The sequence below is a fragment of the Oncorhynchus tshawytscha genome, linkage group LG34 (assembly GCF_018296145.1).
Source record: "Oncorhynchus tshawytscha isolate Ot180627B linkage group LG34, Otsh_v2.0, whole genome shotgun sequence".
NCBI classification, from domain to species: domain Eukaryota; kingdom Metazoa; phylum Chordata; class Actinopteri; order Salmoniformes; family Salmonidae; genus Oncorhynchus; species Oncorhynchus tshawytscha.
The window spans coordinates 4,556,940-4,571,559 of NC_056462.1; the positions used below are offsets into that span (position 1 = coordinate 4,556,940).

The 14,620-nt window shown below is 41.1% G+C and overlaps 1 long non-coding RNA gene across 2 annotated transcripts; it reads right to left on the bottom strand.

Moving 5' to 3' along the window:
- Nucleotides 1-10,558: 10,558 nt before the first annotated feature.
- LOC112231767 lies at nucleotides 10,559-14,425 on the bottom strand. 2 transcript variants are annotated; one of them, XR_002950514.2, is made up of 3 exons: nucleotides 14,384-14,425; nucleotides 12,584-12,757; nucleotides 10,559-12,306 (listed from the first exon to the last, which is right to left on the bottom strand). It is a non-coding gene; the product is annotated as an uncharacterized LOC112231767 (long non-coding RNA). The 2 variants fall into 2 exon arrangements; XR_002950513.2 differs by having other exon boundaries at nucleotides 12,584-12,785; nucleotides 14,384-14,422.
- Nucleotides 14,426-14,620: the final 195 nt, after the last annotated feature.

Here is a 14,620-nt window from a genome sequence, read left to right on the forward strand (position 1 = left end):
GACAAGAGACAAAGATCTATTTCCTCTATTCTAACGAACAGAGCCCGCTGAACAAGCTTCAACTATGAGAGACTTTGAGACTTTGATCTCTGGTGGACAAACCAGAGACTTCCTTCAAACTACTCTCCACAGATGGACCGGCGATTTCAACAGAGACCCCAAAGACATGCAAGCGTAAATATGTACATTGCATTTCTAGATCAGAATGAGCGAACGTTAGGGTGCTAAATATCCATATTTACCATGGGGTTATTTTCCACATGTATGTACAATTATCCCACTCTGTCTCTCCCACTCTCTCTCCCACTCTGTCTCTCCCACTCTGTCATTCCCGCTCTTTATCTGTCGCCACCCATTTCCATTGTCTACCAAGCTGTCATATCGGGTTAGTCCACTAGGGACCTGTCATTGCATTGTGTTAGTAACTAATGTATAATCTATCCTGTGTGTGTGTTTTATGTCATAATGTGTGATTATTTAGTTAGTCAGTAAATAAATTATTAAGCCAATTGGTGTATCGCTGATTCATCATGGAGACTAGGGTTTGTGCAGAGTTTTGCGACATTCAGAATGAGACTGAAGGTAAATAAGAATTAATGAATTGACTGTGACTGATGTAAAATGTAATTATATCTTTAGAGTTTAGTTAGGAGATAGTAACTCGTTAAAAAACTTTTCCTGTGGGGCACCAGATTACTACTTAATTGTTATATTGTTAATTTAATCGCATAATGAACGTGGCATGTAATTATTTGATCAAATAACAGTCAAACATATCAATGATATTCAAGACACAACATGGGCCTACATACCAAGTTAAGTTAAGCCCTCTATAGCAGGTCCTAACGGTTAGGACCTTACAGGTGCATGTGAGATCTCAACAGACCTGGGGCCTTTTTATAAACGTTGCGAAAGTACAAAAGAAGATGTACACCACTTTCTAAGCAAACTTTGGGATTTATAGAAAACAAACTTGACGGGAGGATGTGCGGTCCTCCACGGACACTTTGACCCATACGTACGCACATAAACTGGAGAAATTAGAAACTGCGACTTTGATGGCAGAATGATGAAACTCGGGAAAGGCTTTGAAATTGATACCATTGTGTAAAATAAATTGAAATATTACCTCTCACGTATTATATATGAAGGGTTCCCTGGAGTGCACACAAAAAAAACATGATTTGGGATAATAAATACAAATGGAGATATCTGTTTTTACAAAAGACCCCCTCAAATGTGTTCTACAGTTTAATCGGGAATCAAATTTAATTGGACCTGTAATTATTAAACAATACTTTGCATGTTATGAAATGTATTCTCATAAATAATAAGGTGAACAGTAGGACAAATTGCATTTGAACTGATGCCGTTTTCCATGCCTCAGGTGGGAAGATACGAGTGCACAATTTCATATTGTTTTCACATGTTCTTTGCGCAGAACTGTCAATGTGATAATAGCCCTGTCATTGTCCGTTACAATCAGGGTAATTACCACACCTGAAGATGTTACGCAATTGAGTAGCTTTGACACTCAAATGGGTGGGTATTTAAAAGGCATGCAATTACAATGTGTAATGACTCACAATGGCTGCTTCGGCACTGTTGGAAGATTTGGCGAATGGAAGAATTAGACAAATATGGGCGTTAAAAAGGGTTGGACACGACGCTCACTCACGTGCGCCAAATTTCAATTTGATTGTGATTTATAAAGGGAAACCGGTGTGTAATCTTATAAATCTGAATATTTCTGTGAGTAAGCACTTTCACTCCCTCTGGAGGTAGAGGGTAAACAGACCATCACAGTCAACATCACTACACCCTGTGAAGATGGAGGCCCAGGAGATGAGGAAGGGAAGATAAATCCATTATCCTTTATTGCCATCAGCCCTGAGCTTAATACACTATTGTATAAATCTCCCTTGAGACGAGGGCTTAGTGGACTTGTTGTATTATGATGAACCTGAGCTTAGATTGGTCAAGAGCACCTTCTATTGGAGAGAATTTCACTGTGAAATTATACAATTATATACTTGAACTTGTGGACACCAGGAAGAATATCTGCTGCTTCTTCAACTGTTTGCAGTTTACATTACCTTGTATGCTTCTGTGTTGTATTATGTGAGGTACACTAAGTATGTAATGTATTGTATTTGTTTTTCACCCACACAACACCACACAACAAAGATGAGAGGCATGGATGAAGATACTATACTCTCTCGTACAGAGAGTAGAATACAAATATTGATGTAGCGCTCAGTGGTGAGGCTGAGGCAGGCTGCAATGCATGCAGGAGGAAGCAGAGGACACAGAGGGAGAGAGAGAGGAAGTAGGCAGAGAGAAGTTAGTACATTGGTTCCCAAACTTGAGGTTGGGGCTCTACGTGGGGCCTGAGAAAATCTGTACAAGTTAGGAACTTAAAAAATGAAGATCTGTACATCTCCACATTACTTATCTTCCCTATAGGTTTACATTAAAACACTGTCAAAATGCAAACATTACAGTTCTAACAATGTAATACACTGTTGATGCTACTTGTCAGTGTGAATCATTTCTCATATTTCCCCCTTTTCAGAGGTATAACATTATATTAAATGTAGGTGGACCAAAATGTTGGCACTCTAATCATATTTTAATTATCATAAAAGCATAGCATACAGAATACCCTACTGTAGTGGTTACCAAACTTTTTATAGCCCCGTACCCCTTCAAACATTCAACCTCCAGCTGGGTACCTACTCTTGCACTCGCAAATGTTGTTTTTTGCCATCATTGTAAGTCTGCCACACACAAACTATACGATACATTTATTAAACATATGTTTAATTTTTTTTAAATTAAAAAGTGTGAGTTTTTGTCGCAACCCGCCTCGTGGGAAGTGACAAAGAGCTCTCATAGGACCAGGGAACATACAATAATAATCAATAATTTTGCTCTTTATTTAGCCATATTACATAAACTGTATTTGTTCATCGAAAATTGTGAATAACTGAGAAGGGTGTGCTTGAAAGGATGCACATAATTCTGCAATGTTGGGCTGTATTGGAGAGTCTCAGTCTTAAATCATTTTCCACACACAGTCTGTGCCTGTAATTAGTTTTCATGCTAGTGAGGGCCAAGAATCCACTCTCACATAGGCATGTGGTTGCAAAGGGCATCAGTGTCTTAACAGCGAGATTTGCCAAGGTAGAATATTCTGAGCGCAGCCCAATCCAGAAATCTGGCAGTGGCTTCTGATTTAAATTCAATGTTCACAGAACCGCTTGTTGCAACTTCGATGAGGCTCTCTTGTTCAGATATCGGTAACTGGACTGGAGGCAGGGCATGAAAGGGATAACGAATCCAGTTGTTTGTGTCAACCATTTCGGGAAAGTAGCTGCGTAATTGCACACCCAACTCACTCAGATGTTTCGCTATATCACATTTGACATGGTCCGTAAGCTTGAGTTCATTTGAACACAAAAATCATACAATGATGGAAAGACCTGTGTGTTGTCTTTGTTAATGCAGACAGAGAAGAGGTGCAGGAAGTCAAGTAGAGGAAAATGTGAGGTGCCGGTACTCAGTTACCGTGAGCTCCTGCCTAAGTATTGTGTTTAGGTAAAAAGATAAATAATGTCTCATTTGGAACACTGACAATAGTTTTTATTTTTTTCTCTCAATCTGATTGGGTGGACCTGGCCCACCAAGGCCCATCCTTGCCTTCACCTATGGTCTGTTGATCAACTCAGGTGAATGAATTCACAGCAGCCAAGGTGATAATGGCTAGGATCACTTTTGCTTGTTTTTGCTGTTCTCCAAATAGCATTTTAAAGTGTATTTTATTGTATAGAAATGCAGTAAATGAGCTTTAACTTTCCCAAAAAAAATCCTGCGGGGGCAGGGGGGACATTTCCCTTATTCCTGTCATCACCAAAACTCAGACCCTGGTTACGGCCCTGGTAATGGGGATATTAATTGCTTCCCCTGCACCTGTGGCCATTGCTAAGGTCAACGGCATCATGGACTTTACCCAGTTCAAATACATTTTTGCCAAAAACCTGCTTGCGTCTGCAATAAGGCTGACACTTGGCCACAAGTGGATCTTCCAGCAAGACAATAACCTCAAGCACACATCAAAATCCACAAAGAAATGATAAACTGACCACAATCAATATTGTGCAATGGCCATCTCAGTCTCCAGACAAAACATTTTAGAAAATGGATCAGGGCCGTTATCCTTGCAAGGTGAGATATTGAAGGGTTTTGACCATTTTCATTTTTGAAAAATGTTTTTGACTTGATAAACAAAATCTCTTTCTCTGAGAAATTGTATTTGTATAAAATACAAATACAGCTCAATATTTGTATTATTTATTTCATACAGATTCTTTTTTTACATCTTTGCCGAGGGTGCCAATACTTTGGTTTAGATTGCTATGGTCTGAAAAAACGAAATCTGTCGACACCATAGTGAGTTGTTGCACTCTATGCTATTTCATTTCTATATTTTTCTGTAGGTCGTTATCAATAAGACGTCACAATAGAGTGCAGAGTGTTCGATTTCCCTGCTGCGGGGCGAGGAGACCACAGCTCTGCTAAAACCGTTGACAACTGCATAACTTTTAAGGGATTGTAAACATTTATTGAATTGTTTGGTTGTAATATCATCACCTCCTGAAGAGCATACAGTGCCTTCAGAATGTACTAAAACCCCTTGACTATTCCACATTATGTTGTGTTACAGCCTGCTGAATAAAAATAAAAATATATATATATACAGTTGAAGGTGGAAGTTTACATACACCTTAGGCAAAAATATTTAAACTCAGTTTTTCACAATTCCTGACATTTAATCTGAGTAAAATATTCCCTGTCTTAGGTCAGTTAGGCTCTCCACTTTTTTTAAAGAATGTGAAATGAAAGAATAATGGTAGAGAGAATGATTTATTTCAGCTTTTACTTATTTCATCACATTCCCAGTGGGTCAGAAGTTTACATACACTCAAATAGTATTTGGTAGCATTGCCTTTAAATGGTTTAACTTGGGTCAAACATTTCAGATAGCCTTCCACAAGATTCACACAATAAGTTGGGTGAATTTTGGCCCATTCCTCCTGACAGAGCTGGAGAAACTGAGTCAGATCTGTAGGCCTCCATGCTCGCACACACTTTTTCAGTTCTGCCCACATATTTTCTATGGGATTGAGGTCAGGGCTTTGCGATAGCCACTCCAATACCTTGACTTTGTTGTCCTGTTTTTTGTTGACCTGTTAAGTATGTATGAAATGCTGCAAAGTTTTATAAATCAATCAGAATCATGTTCAAAATCATTATACGTTGTCTTTCTACGTAGTAATGACACATTTCACACAAAACAAATTCCTTTTGAATTGGAACCAAATAATTTCATGGAAATGGGAGTAGGGGAGGACAGATCCCTATCCCAGTCTGCTGTTCCCACATGCTTCAAAAGGGCCACCATTGTTCCTGTTCCCAAGAAAGCTAAGGTAACTGAGCTAAATGACTACCGCCCCGTAGCACTCACCTCCGTCATCATGAAGTGCTTTGAGAGACTAGTCATGGACCATATCACCTCCACCCTACCTGACACCCTAGACTCACTCCAATTTGCTTACCGCCCAAATAGGTCCACAGACGATGCAATCTCAACCACACTGCACACTGCCCTAACCCATCTGGACAAGAGGAATACCTATGTGAGAATGCTGTTCATCGACTACAGCTCAGCATTTAACACCATAGTACCCTCCAAATTCGTCATCAAGCTTGAGACCCTGGGTCTCGACCCCGCCCTGTGCAACTGGGTTCTGGACTTCCTGACGGGCCGCCCCCAGGTGGTGAGGGTAGGTAACAATGACACAACAGTGGTAGGCTTGATTACCAACAACGACAAGACGGCCTACAGGGAGGAGGTGAGGGCCCTCGGAGTGTGGTGTCAGGAAAATAACCTCACACTCAACGCCAACAAAACTAAGGAGATGATTGTGGATATAATTGACAGCTTAGGATAGAAAACACTCTAAAGTTTCCAAAACTGTAAAAATATTGTCTGTGAGTATAACAGAACTGATATTGCAGGCGAAAGCCTGAGAAAAATCCAATCAGGAAGTGACTCTTATTTAGAAACCTCTGCATTCCTATGCGTTCCTATTGAGCAGTGAAAGGGATATCAACCAGATTCCTTTTTCTATGGCTTCCCTAATGTGTCTAGTGTCACAAGACATAGTTTCAGGCTTTTATTTTGAAAAATGAGTGTGAGCGACAACATTGCGTAAGTGGTCACCTGGTGGCTCTCAGAGTGATTTGTGCGTAATAGACAAATGTGGCCATTGTTTCTCTCGCTCCTACTAAGAAGCCAACTGACCCGGTTGATATATAATCGAATAGATATTTGAAAAACCCCTTGAGGATTGATTATAAAAAACGTTTGCCATGTTTCTGTCGATATTATGGATCTAATTTGGAATATTTTCCGGCGTTGTCGTGATCGCAATTTCCGGTCGATTTCTCAGCCAAAGGTGAAGAACAAACGGAGCTATTTTGGCTACAAAAATAATCTTTATGGAAAAAAGGAACATTTGCTATCTAACTGGGAGTCTTGTAAGTGAAACCATCCGAAGCTCATCAAAGGTAAACTCTTTAACTTGATTGCTTTTCTGATTTTCGTGACCAAGCTGCCTGCTGCTAGCTAGGCATAATGCTATGCTAGGCTATCGATAAACTTACACAAATGCTTGTCTTGCTTTGGCTGTAAAGCATCATTTCAAAATCTGAGATGACAGGGTGATTAACAAAAGGCTAAGCTGCATTTCAATATATTTCACTTGTGATTTCATGAATATGAATATTTTCTAGTAATATTTTTTGTCTGTTGCGTTATGCTAATTAGTGTCAGTTGATGACAATTCTCCCGGATCCGGGAGTGGTAGTTCCAAGAGGTTTTTAACAGTTTCAATAATTAACATCAGTACATTTAATTCTGATTTCATTGATTTAATAGAATGGCAATTAGTAGTGCATTTTTTAAATATTATAGCTAATGTAGTATCTACAAGTTAAATGCACAACCTTTAAACAGTAATTAAGTTAATGTCAGATGTGATAATATTACACACATACACTGAGTGTACAAAAAATTACTTAGCCTGACCAGGTAAATCCAGGTGAAAGCTATGATCCCTTATTGATGTCACCTGTTAAATCCATTTCAATCAGTGTAGATGAAGGGGGTGGACAGGTTAAAGAAGGATTTTTAAGCCTTGAGACAATTGAGACAATGGATTGTGTTTTTGTACATCGCTGCTGGGTTTTTCACGCTCAACATTTTCCAGGGTGTATCAAGAATGGCCCATTCGTTTAATGCATTTACTGTTAATTTGCTGCTGCAATTTTGGGGGGGTTGCATATATGTATTTGTAAGTCTGTCACCATATAAAATACCCCCATGATTTCAAAAGTTATATCAATTAAGTTATGGCATGTACAGTGTATTTGTTATGGCCTTTTGAAAACCAACTCACAAGGATTTGGAAAGAGTGAGTGTGGGTGATATTGGCCAATTCATGGGTGGAAGTTGAGGGTCAGTGCACGCTGGGTCAAACAGTAGTTGAATCTCAATAGTTTCCTTTCCTTAATCTGAATTAATGTGGGTAAAAAACAGAACTGCTGAGAGCAAATACATCCACAATATTGCTTTCACCTGTCCCATGTTTCAGATCAGTGTATTTGAAGCAGAGGAGAGGAAGCCACTGAGGACTATTGAGATGCACCCAGTGAAGGAGGTTAGCTTCAAGACAGAGTTTGTATCTGTGGGTATTCTACACTAGAGTTCGACCCAGAACAAGCTTAGATCATTAATTTACTGTAAGGTGATTTCTGTGAAGCTGTTTGTCTCAGAGCTGGACTTAACAGGATAGACCTAGACTGTTAGCTAAAACTATCTGGAAATAGGTTTGGACAAAGAGAGGACAGAGATCCAGTAAGAACACACACTTGCTGGCACAGACACAAACCACCCCAATGGATAACAATCAGAAAACACAATCTTTATCAATGTTTTTAAAAATGAATTTGAAAGTGAATTGAATTATGTACACATTCGTTTGTGTTTCAACTCCACATTAGATGACCAACTTCAGGTTCTAGCAGTTATGACTGACTGACCAAGATTCATCAGTCATGTTGCTTAATTGTAAAAATACCAGTATTAGGAACTTAGTGATTATTTTTCAACATTCTATCAACAGGTTGTTTTGCTGTCAACCTGCATTACTATGAAATACTTGGCAGGAGTCCTGTTGCTCTTGGCAACAATGTTCACTACAGTCAACAGTGCAGAGGTGGGGGACCCCAGTTGTACATAATATTTGAATATATTTGTGACACAATTTACAGGAAGCCAGAGCTTTATGTAGGTAGCCACATATGGTATTTATGCTAACACTGAATCGCTGTCCTCAGCAGTGGCACAATAATTCTAACACTGTATAGCTCTCCTCGGCAGTACCAGAATTATTGTAAGACTGTATAGCTGTCCTCAGTAGTGCCAGAATGCTTCTAACACTGTATAGCTGTCCTCAGCAGTGCCAGTGCCGCTGTGACGCGGAGCAGTTGAACGTAGAACCGAGCTCGGTGGACGGCAGCTAACCAGCGTGCAGGGAGGAGATGAGGGGGGACATCACCACAGGCGACCTGCTGACAAGAGAACGCCAGGCCAGCCCCTCTTTCTCCACCAACTAGTCACAAGCTGAACACTGCAAGATGACTGTGGCGAACCTCACTGAGCTCCATGTCACAGCGCTGACCCTCTACACAAACAACCGCACCTTCCCTTTGATCTTCGACGTGGAGGCCAGATCTCTGGGCCCTAATGCAAATGTTTACCGCTGGTGCTTCCTGTTCAAGTCCCTCCCTCCACTTCCTGCTGACCGGCTCCTGATTGGTCGGGAGGAGGCGGAGGCAGAGTTGGAGCACAATGGGAAAGGCTGCCTGCTGGTGTATGCTGACAGCGGGCGCAGGGACAACTTGCGAGGGGAGGTGGGGGATCAGGTGCGCACCGGGCACTTTGTCCTGTCGTCCACGCGGCGGTACAGCTCCAGCTTTGACCTGACCATCCGGACGTGCCACAGGCACCTGCTGCCCCGCTCGCACTCACGCCACTGTTGCTCCTCTTCAGGCCTCAATGTGCTGGTCCCACCCTACGAGCTGTTCAGGGTGGTGGCAGTAAAGAAGGTACCTAACAAATGGAGAGGGGCTCTGACATGGCACTTCTACCTGGAGTCTATTGGCACTATGTCCAATCTCAACTGCGCTATGACTTCTGCCATGTGAACGGCAAGTCAGTTTGTACAAAGGTCTAAGCCAGGGCTGTCCTACCCTGTTCCTACAGAGCTACCCTCCTGTAGGTTTTCACTCCAACCCCAGATGTAACCAACCCGATTCAGCTGTTCAAGCAGCTAATTATTAGAATCAGGTGCGCTAGATGAGGGTTGGAGTGAGAACCTACAGGACGGTAGCACTCTAGGAATAGGGTTGGACAGCCCTGCTCTAAGCAAATAACGTTTGTTTGTTTGAAGAATTGATTAATTGATTGATTTTAAGATTTTTCAGTAGACACTACTACCCACTACTCAGGCATAAACATGGATTGCAATCATCACTTTTTCTCTCTCTACACATAAAACACCCAAACCTACCCTCCTAATGTACCTATACATCTCTTTAAAACCTCTTTGGGATAGGGGGCAGCATTTCCACTTTTGGATAAATAGCGTGCCCAATTTCAACTTCCTGCTACTCATGCCAAGAACATAAGATATGCATATTATTAGTAGATTTGGATAGAAAACACTCTGAAGTTTCTAAAACTGTTTGAATCATGTCTGTGAGTATAACATAACTTATGTAGCAGGACTAACCATTCAGAATTATTTATTTTTGAGGTCACTGTCTGTTCAACGAGTTCTCATGGGGAAACGATATTTCTTAGGCACTTGTTTGCAGGTCCTACCACTTCCACCGGATGTCACCAATCTTTGGAATTTGTTGAGGTTATTCCTTTGTGCAATGAAGAAGTACAACCATCCTGGAAAAGGGTAACGCTGTTGAGAGTTGGCCAAGACTTGAAAAGTAGCATTAGTTTCCTCTCGTCCTCTATTGAAAACAGATAGACCAGTCTTCAATTTGATCGATTATTAACATTTAAAAATACCTAAAGTTGTATTCCAAAAGTATTTTGAAATGTTTTGGCAAAGTTTACAGGTAACTTTTGAGATATTTTGTAGTGACTTTTCGCAAATTGGAAGCTGTTTTTCTCTGGATGAAACGCGCCAAATAAATGGACATTTTGGATATACAGTGCCTTGCGAAAGTATTCGGCCCCCTTGAACTTTGCGACCTTTTGCCACATTTCAGGCTTCAAACATAAAGATATAAAACTGTAATTTTTTGTGAAGAATCAACAACAAGTGGGACACAATCATGAAGTGGAACGACATTTATTGGATATTTCAAACTTTTTTAACAAATCAAAAACTGAAAAATTGGGCGTGCAAAATTATTCAGCCCCCTTAAGTTAATACTTTGTAGCGCCACCTTTTGCTGCGATTACAGCTGTAAGTTGCTTGGGGTATGTCTCTATCAGTTTTGCACATCGAGAGACTCCCACCGGGACTCGGAGGTCAGGTAGCGTCGGACCTCCCTGCCCAGTGAGGCGTCCCCTAGCTCCCGCAGACTGCGGAAAAGTGCCACAGTGGTCTGAAGGTAAGGCTCAGACTTGATCGCCTGCTTAATGTATTCCGCCGTGATCTCTGTGATCACCTTTATAGCCTGTGACCTTTAAACCTTTCCCTAGACATGCTAGATCTAAGAGAGTCTGGTTGGGTGTTGTTGAAAGGCCAAGGAGGAAGCAGAGGAAGAGGTCATAAGTTCCGTGCGTGTTCCGTAAAACCCTGTCCACGGAGCATCTGTGGAGGTCTAAAAGGGTTGCTCTCCTGAACGTCCCTTTCAATTGATCAAAGAGTGTAGTAGGTTGGAGTAGTAGGTTTCTCCTTTTATTTGTGTAGGTGAGAAACACGTGCAGGGCAGCTAGGTAGTCTTGAATGCCTGTGTACGCAAAGTGGTACATTTCCTCCAGGTACATCTCACACCCTGCTATGAGCAGCCTACACAACCTGTGGAATATGGAACTTTTGGAGACGTCGATTCCATGTTCCATCACATCACTCACGCTGAATATGATGCTTCCTCTTTCCAGTTGTAGAAAAGCCAGCATCCCAAGCTTACGAACAACCTCTCTGATTGATTCTGAGTGTTCACCATTTCGATCGTTCTTCAAACCGATATGAACAAGCAAAAAGTGAGTGTATAGTTGCGTCAGAGTGTCTATCTCGACACACACTCCCGCCTCAGTGTTTTCCAAAATGGCCGCCAACATCTCACAGCACAACGGTGTTTGATACAGGATGCAGAGGTTCCGTGATGACTCTAGGGCAATAGCTTTCATGACTAGGGAGATAGCTTTGTGCACCAGACTCTGATCGCCAAACCTCTTTCTAAAGAACTCCCTCTTCTGGGTTTTGTCAAAGCCCCTTATCTCTGTCAAGCACTGTTGTTGGGGGAGGACGTCGATGGGGAGTCCTGGTGATCACCCAGACGTAGGCGGAGGGAAGAAGCAGCTGACACCAGATGAGGTTCGCTAGGAGGATGGGCAAAGGCATCTCCTTATTGATGTCAGACTCCACTGATATGCTTTCAAAGTCCAGGGGAAGGTTGAATTGGTCCAAACCGTCCAAGATGAAGTCCACTTTAGACCGACTCAGATCCAGACCAGGGTTCTCGTTCTCGACGTCATGGACGAGTGAAAGTGGCAGATGAGGCCACTCAGACTGAAGCTCCGGTCCATTAGCCAATTGAGTTCACTGAAGGGAAAGACAAACAAGGAGTCAACTTCCTGATTGGCTCTGTCCTCGGCCCAGTTAAAGACAAACTTCTGGACAATTGCCATCTTCCCTGAGCCTGCGGGTCCCTTCATCAGGACGTTTTTTACTTGAGGCCAATCCAGAGATATCAGTGGTTTGAAGATATTGTCAAGCTTGATCGTTGCTTCCTCATTAGCAGTGGGCATATCTGATGGTGACCTTACGGTTCGCGTGGCAGCATATCGTTGTGCCATTGGATGTTGCCTTCGGTGATGAGGAGTTCCACATAGGAGTGGGCTCCGCACCTCTTGTCCTGCTGGGGTTCCATCACACAATGACGCGCACTTCTCTCTCAGCTCTGATTGGAGTTTCTCCCTGACTCCTACTGCTGAGAGAGAGAGAGAGAGAGAGAGAGAGAGAGAGAGAGAGAGAGAGAGAGAGAGAGAGAGAGAGAATAAATACAGATTAGATTGTTTAGGAATTTATGTATGCATGCCTACAAGAGAGAAACATTCTGACAAACTAAATCGTATCTAGTATCTAGTGAACTTAGCTCTAAATGTTGTGTGCACAGTGAGATGAGCTACAGAATAAATGTCAATAGGAAGTAGATTCAGTATATAATTCCAGGCATATGAAAATCATGAAGAGATAGTACTTACACTTGCTCCTCTGAGTAACGGCTGTATGTTCTCCCTCGGTGGCAAGGTCGCCCCCTGTTGGCCAGAATTCTCCTTCGCAGTCTGATGTCACAATCTGTGGCGTTGGTCTGGGGTACACTTGTGATTTCCTCCCGGAAGAGATACACAGCGGGGTTGGCCTCAAATCAGCATTCTCTTGAATACAGGGTGGGAGTCATGTTGTCTGTTAAATGTAGTAAAATGAGAACACAATAGAAATGCAAACCTTCAAATGGTACCTCAAAAGATGGTTGGAGTGTCACATCAGAGAATGCTGACCCTAATGGGAATTTCAGTTGTTTTAAATGATACTGTCAATCTTCCATAGGAAACAGGGTTGGGCTCAATTCAGAATTGAATTGAGAATGTCTGATAAATTCCAATAAAATTATTGAATTTGAATTGAATTCCAATTGAAGTAGTAAACAGGATATGGAATTAAATTTAAGGAAATAGAATTGAATTCAGTGAAATGAAAATGTCTCTTCTATTCTATATTAGCTGTATACTTGTTCACAAAACATCAAACGTGTTGTTATAGACATGCACATAAAATTTTGTTGAAACAATAAAATTTATGATCAAGGTTAACAAAACCAGCATGTGAATATTCCAATAACTTAACTAATCACTTACATTTCGTTCAATATGGGGGAAATATTACATTTCCCAGAATACATTAGTTTAACCCACAAGTTGATCCTGGCTTGAGGGCTTCAAAAAGAAGAGATCAAATTTGGTGGAAATATAATTGGCTATTCCAAGCACTGAGGTTAAAAGAGTATATGAACATTGTTTCCAGAGAAAAGTTACATATTTTTTTGGTATTTGGAAGTGTGACCTGTCAGATTCAATGAAACTCTCATGTTTTATAACTGAGTGGAATTTATTTTAATTGCACTAGAGGATTTACTCTGCCCGCAAAATCTCTCCACAAAAATAAGCCCATGAAGTGAGAACATTTTGTATTGAGGTTCATGAGGGTCAACAAAAAACGTAATTGCTAATTTGCTACGTGAGACTTACTTGATTCAATAGAAGTTTGGTTAAGTTTAGAATGGTTAAGTTGTTATGAATGCACAGAAGTGGACACACGTGGCATTTGAGCAACTTTGAAAAAAAATGAGTTTATCCAAGTTGTGCCTGTTGTCATAGAGATAGAGGACTCATCATTGATATAACCTGTTTCAGCATGGACATTGCCAATGATGGCTTCAACCACTTTAGGGTAGTCAACTGGGTGAGGATTCCTATGAGATTGAAGCAATCAGCCAATGAAGAAGAAAAGTGGTCACTTGACCATCTTGTCAATCAAATCTAATGTTATTGCTCACATACATATGGTTAGCAGATGTTAATGCGAGTGTAGCGAAATGCTTGTGCTTCTAGTTCCAACCATGCAGTAATATCTAACAATTTCACACCAACTACCTAATACACACAAGAGTAAAGGAATGAATTAGAATATGTACATATAAATATATGGATGAGCGATGGCCAAACGGCATAGACAAGTTGCAGTAGATGGTATAGAGTACAGTATATACATATGAGATGAGTAATGTAGGGTATGTAAACATTGTATGAAGTGGCATTGTTTAAAGTGACTAGCGATACATTTATTACATCCAATTTTTTATTATTAAAGTGGTTAGAGATTTGAGTCAGTATGTTGGCAGCAGCTACTCAATGTTAGTGATGGCTGTTTAACAGTCTGATGTCTTTGAGATAGAAGCTGTTTAACCAGTCTCTTGGTCCCAGCTTTGATGTACCTGTACTGACCTCGCCTTCTGGATGATAGCGGGGTGAACAGGCAGTGGCTCAGGTGGTTGTTGTCCTTGATGATCTTTTTGGCCTTTCTGTGACATCGGGTGGTGTAGGTGTCCTGGAGGGCAGGTAGTTTCTGAAGCAATACATTATTTGTTTACATAGATTTAAATGACAACAAAAACATAAATGGGGAATGGAGTAATCTACCATCATATTTTGAGTTGTGCTAGAGTATGTAAAACATTAATA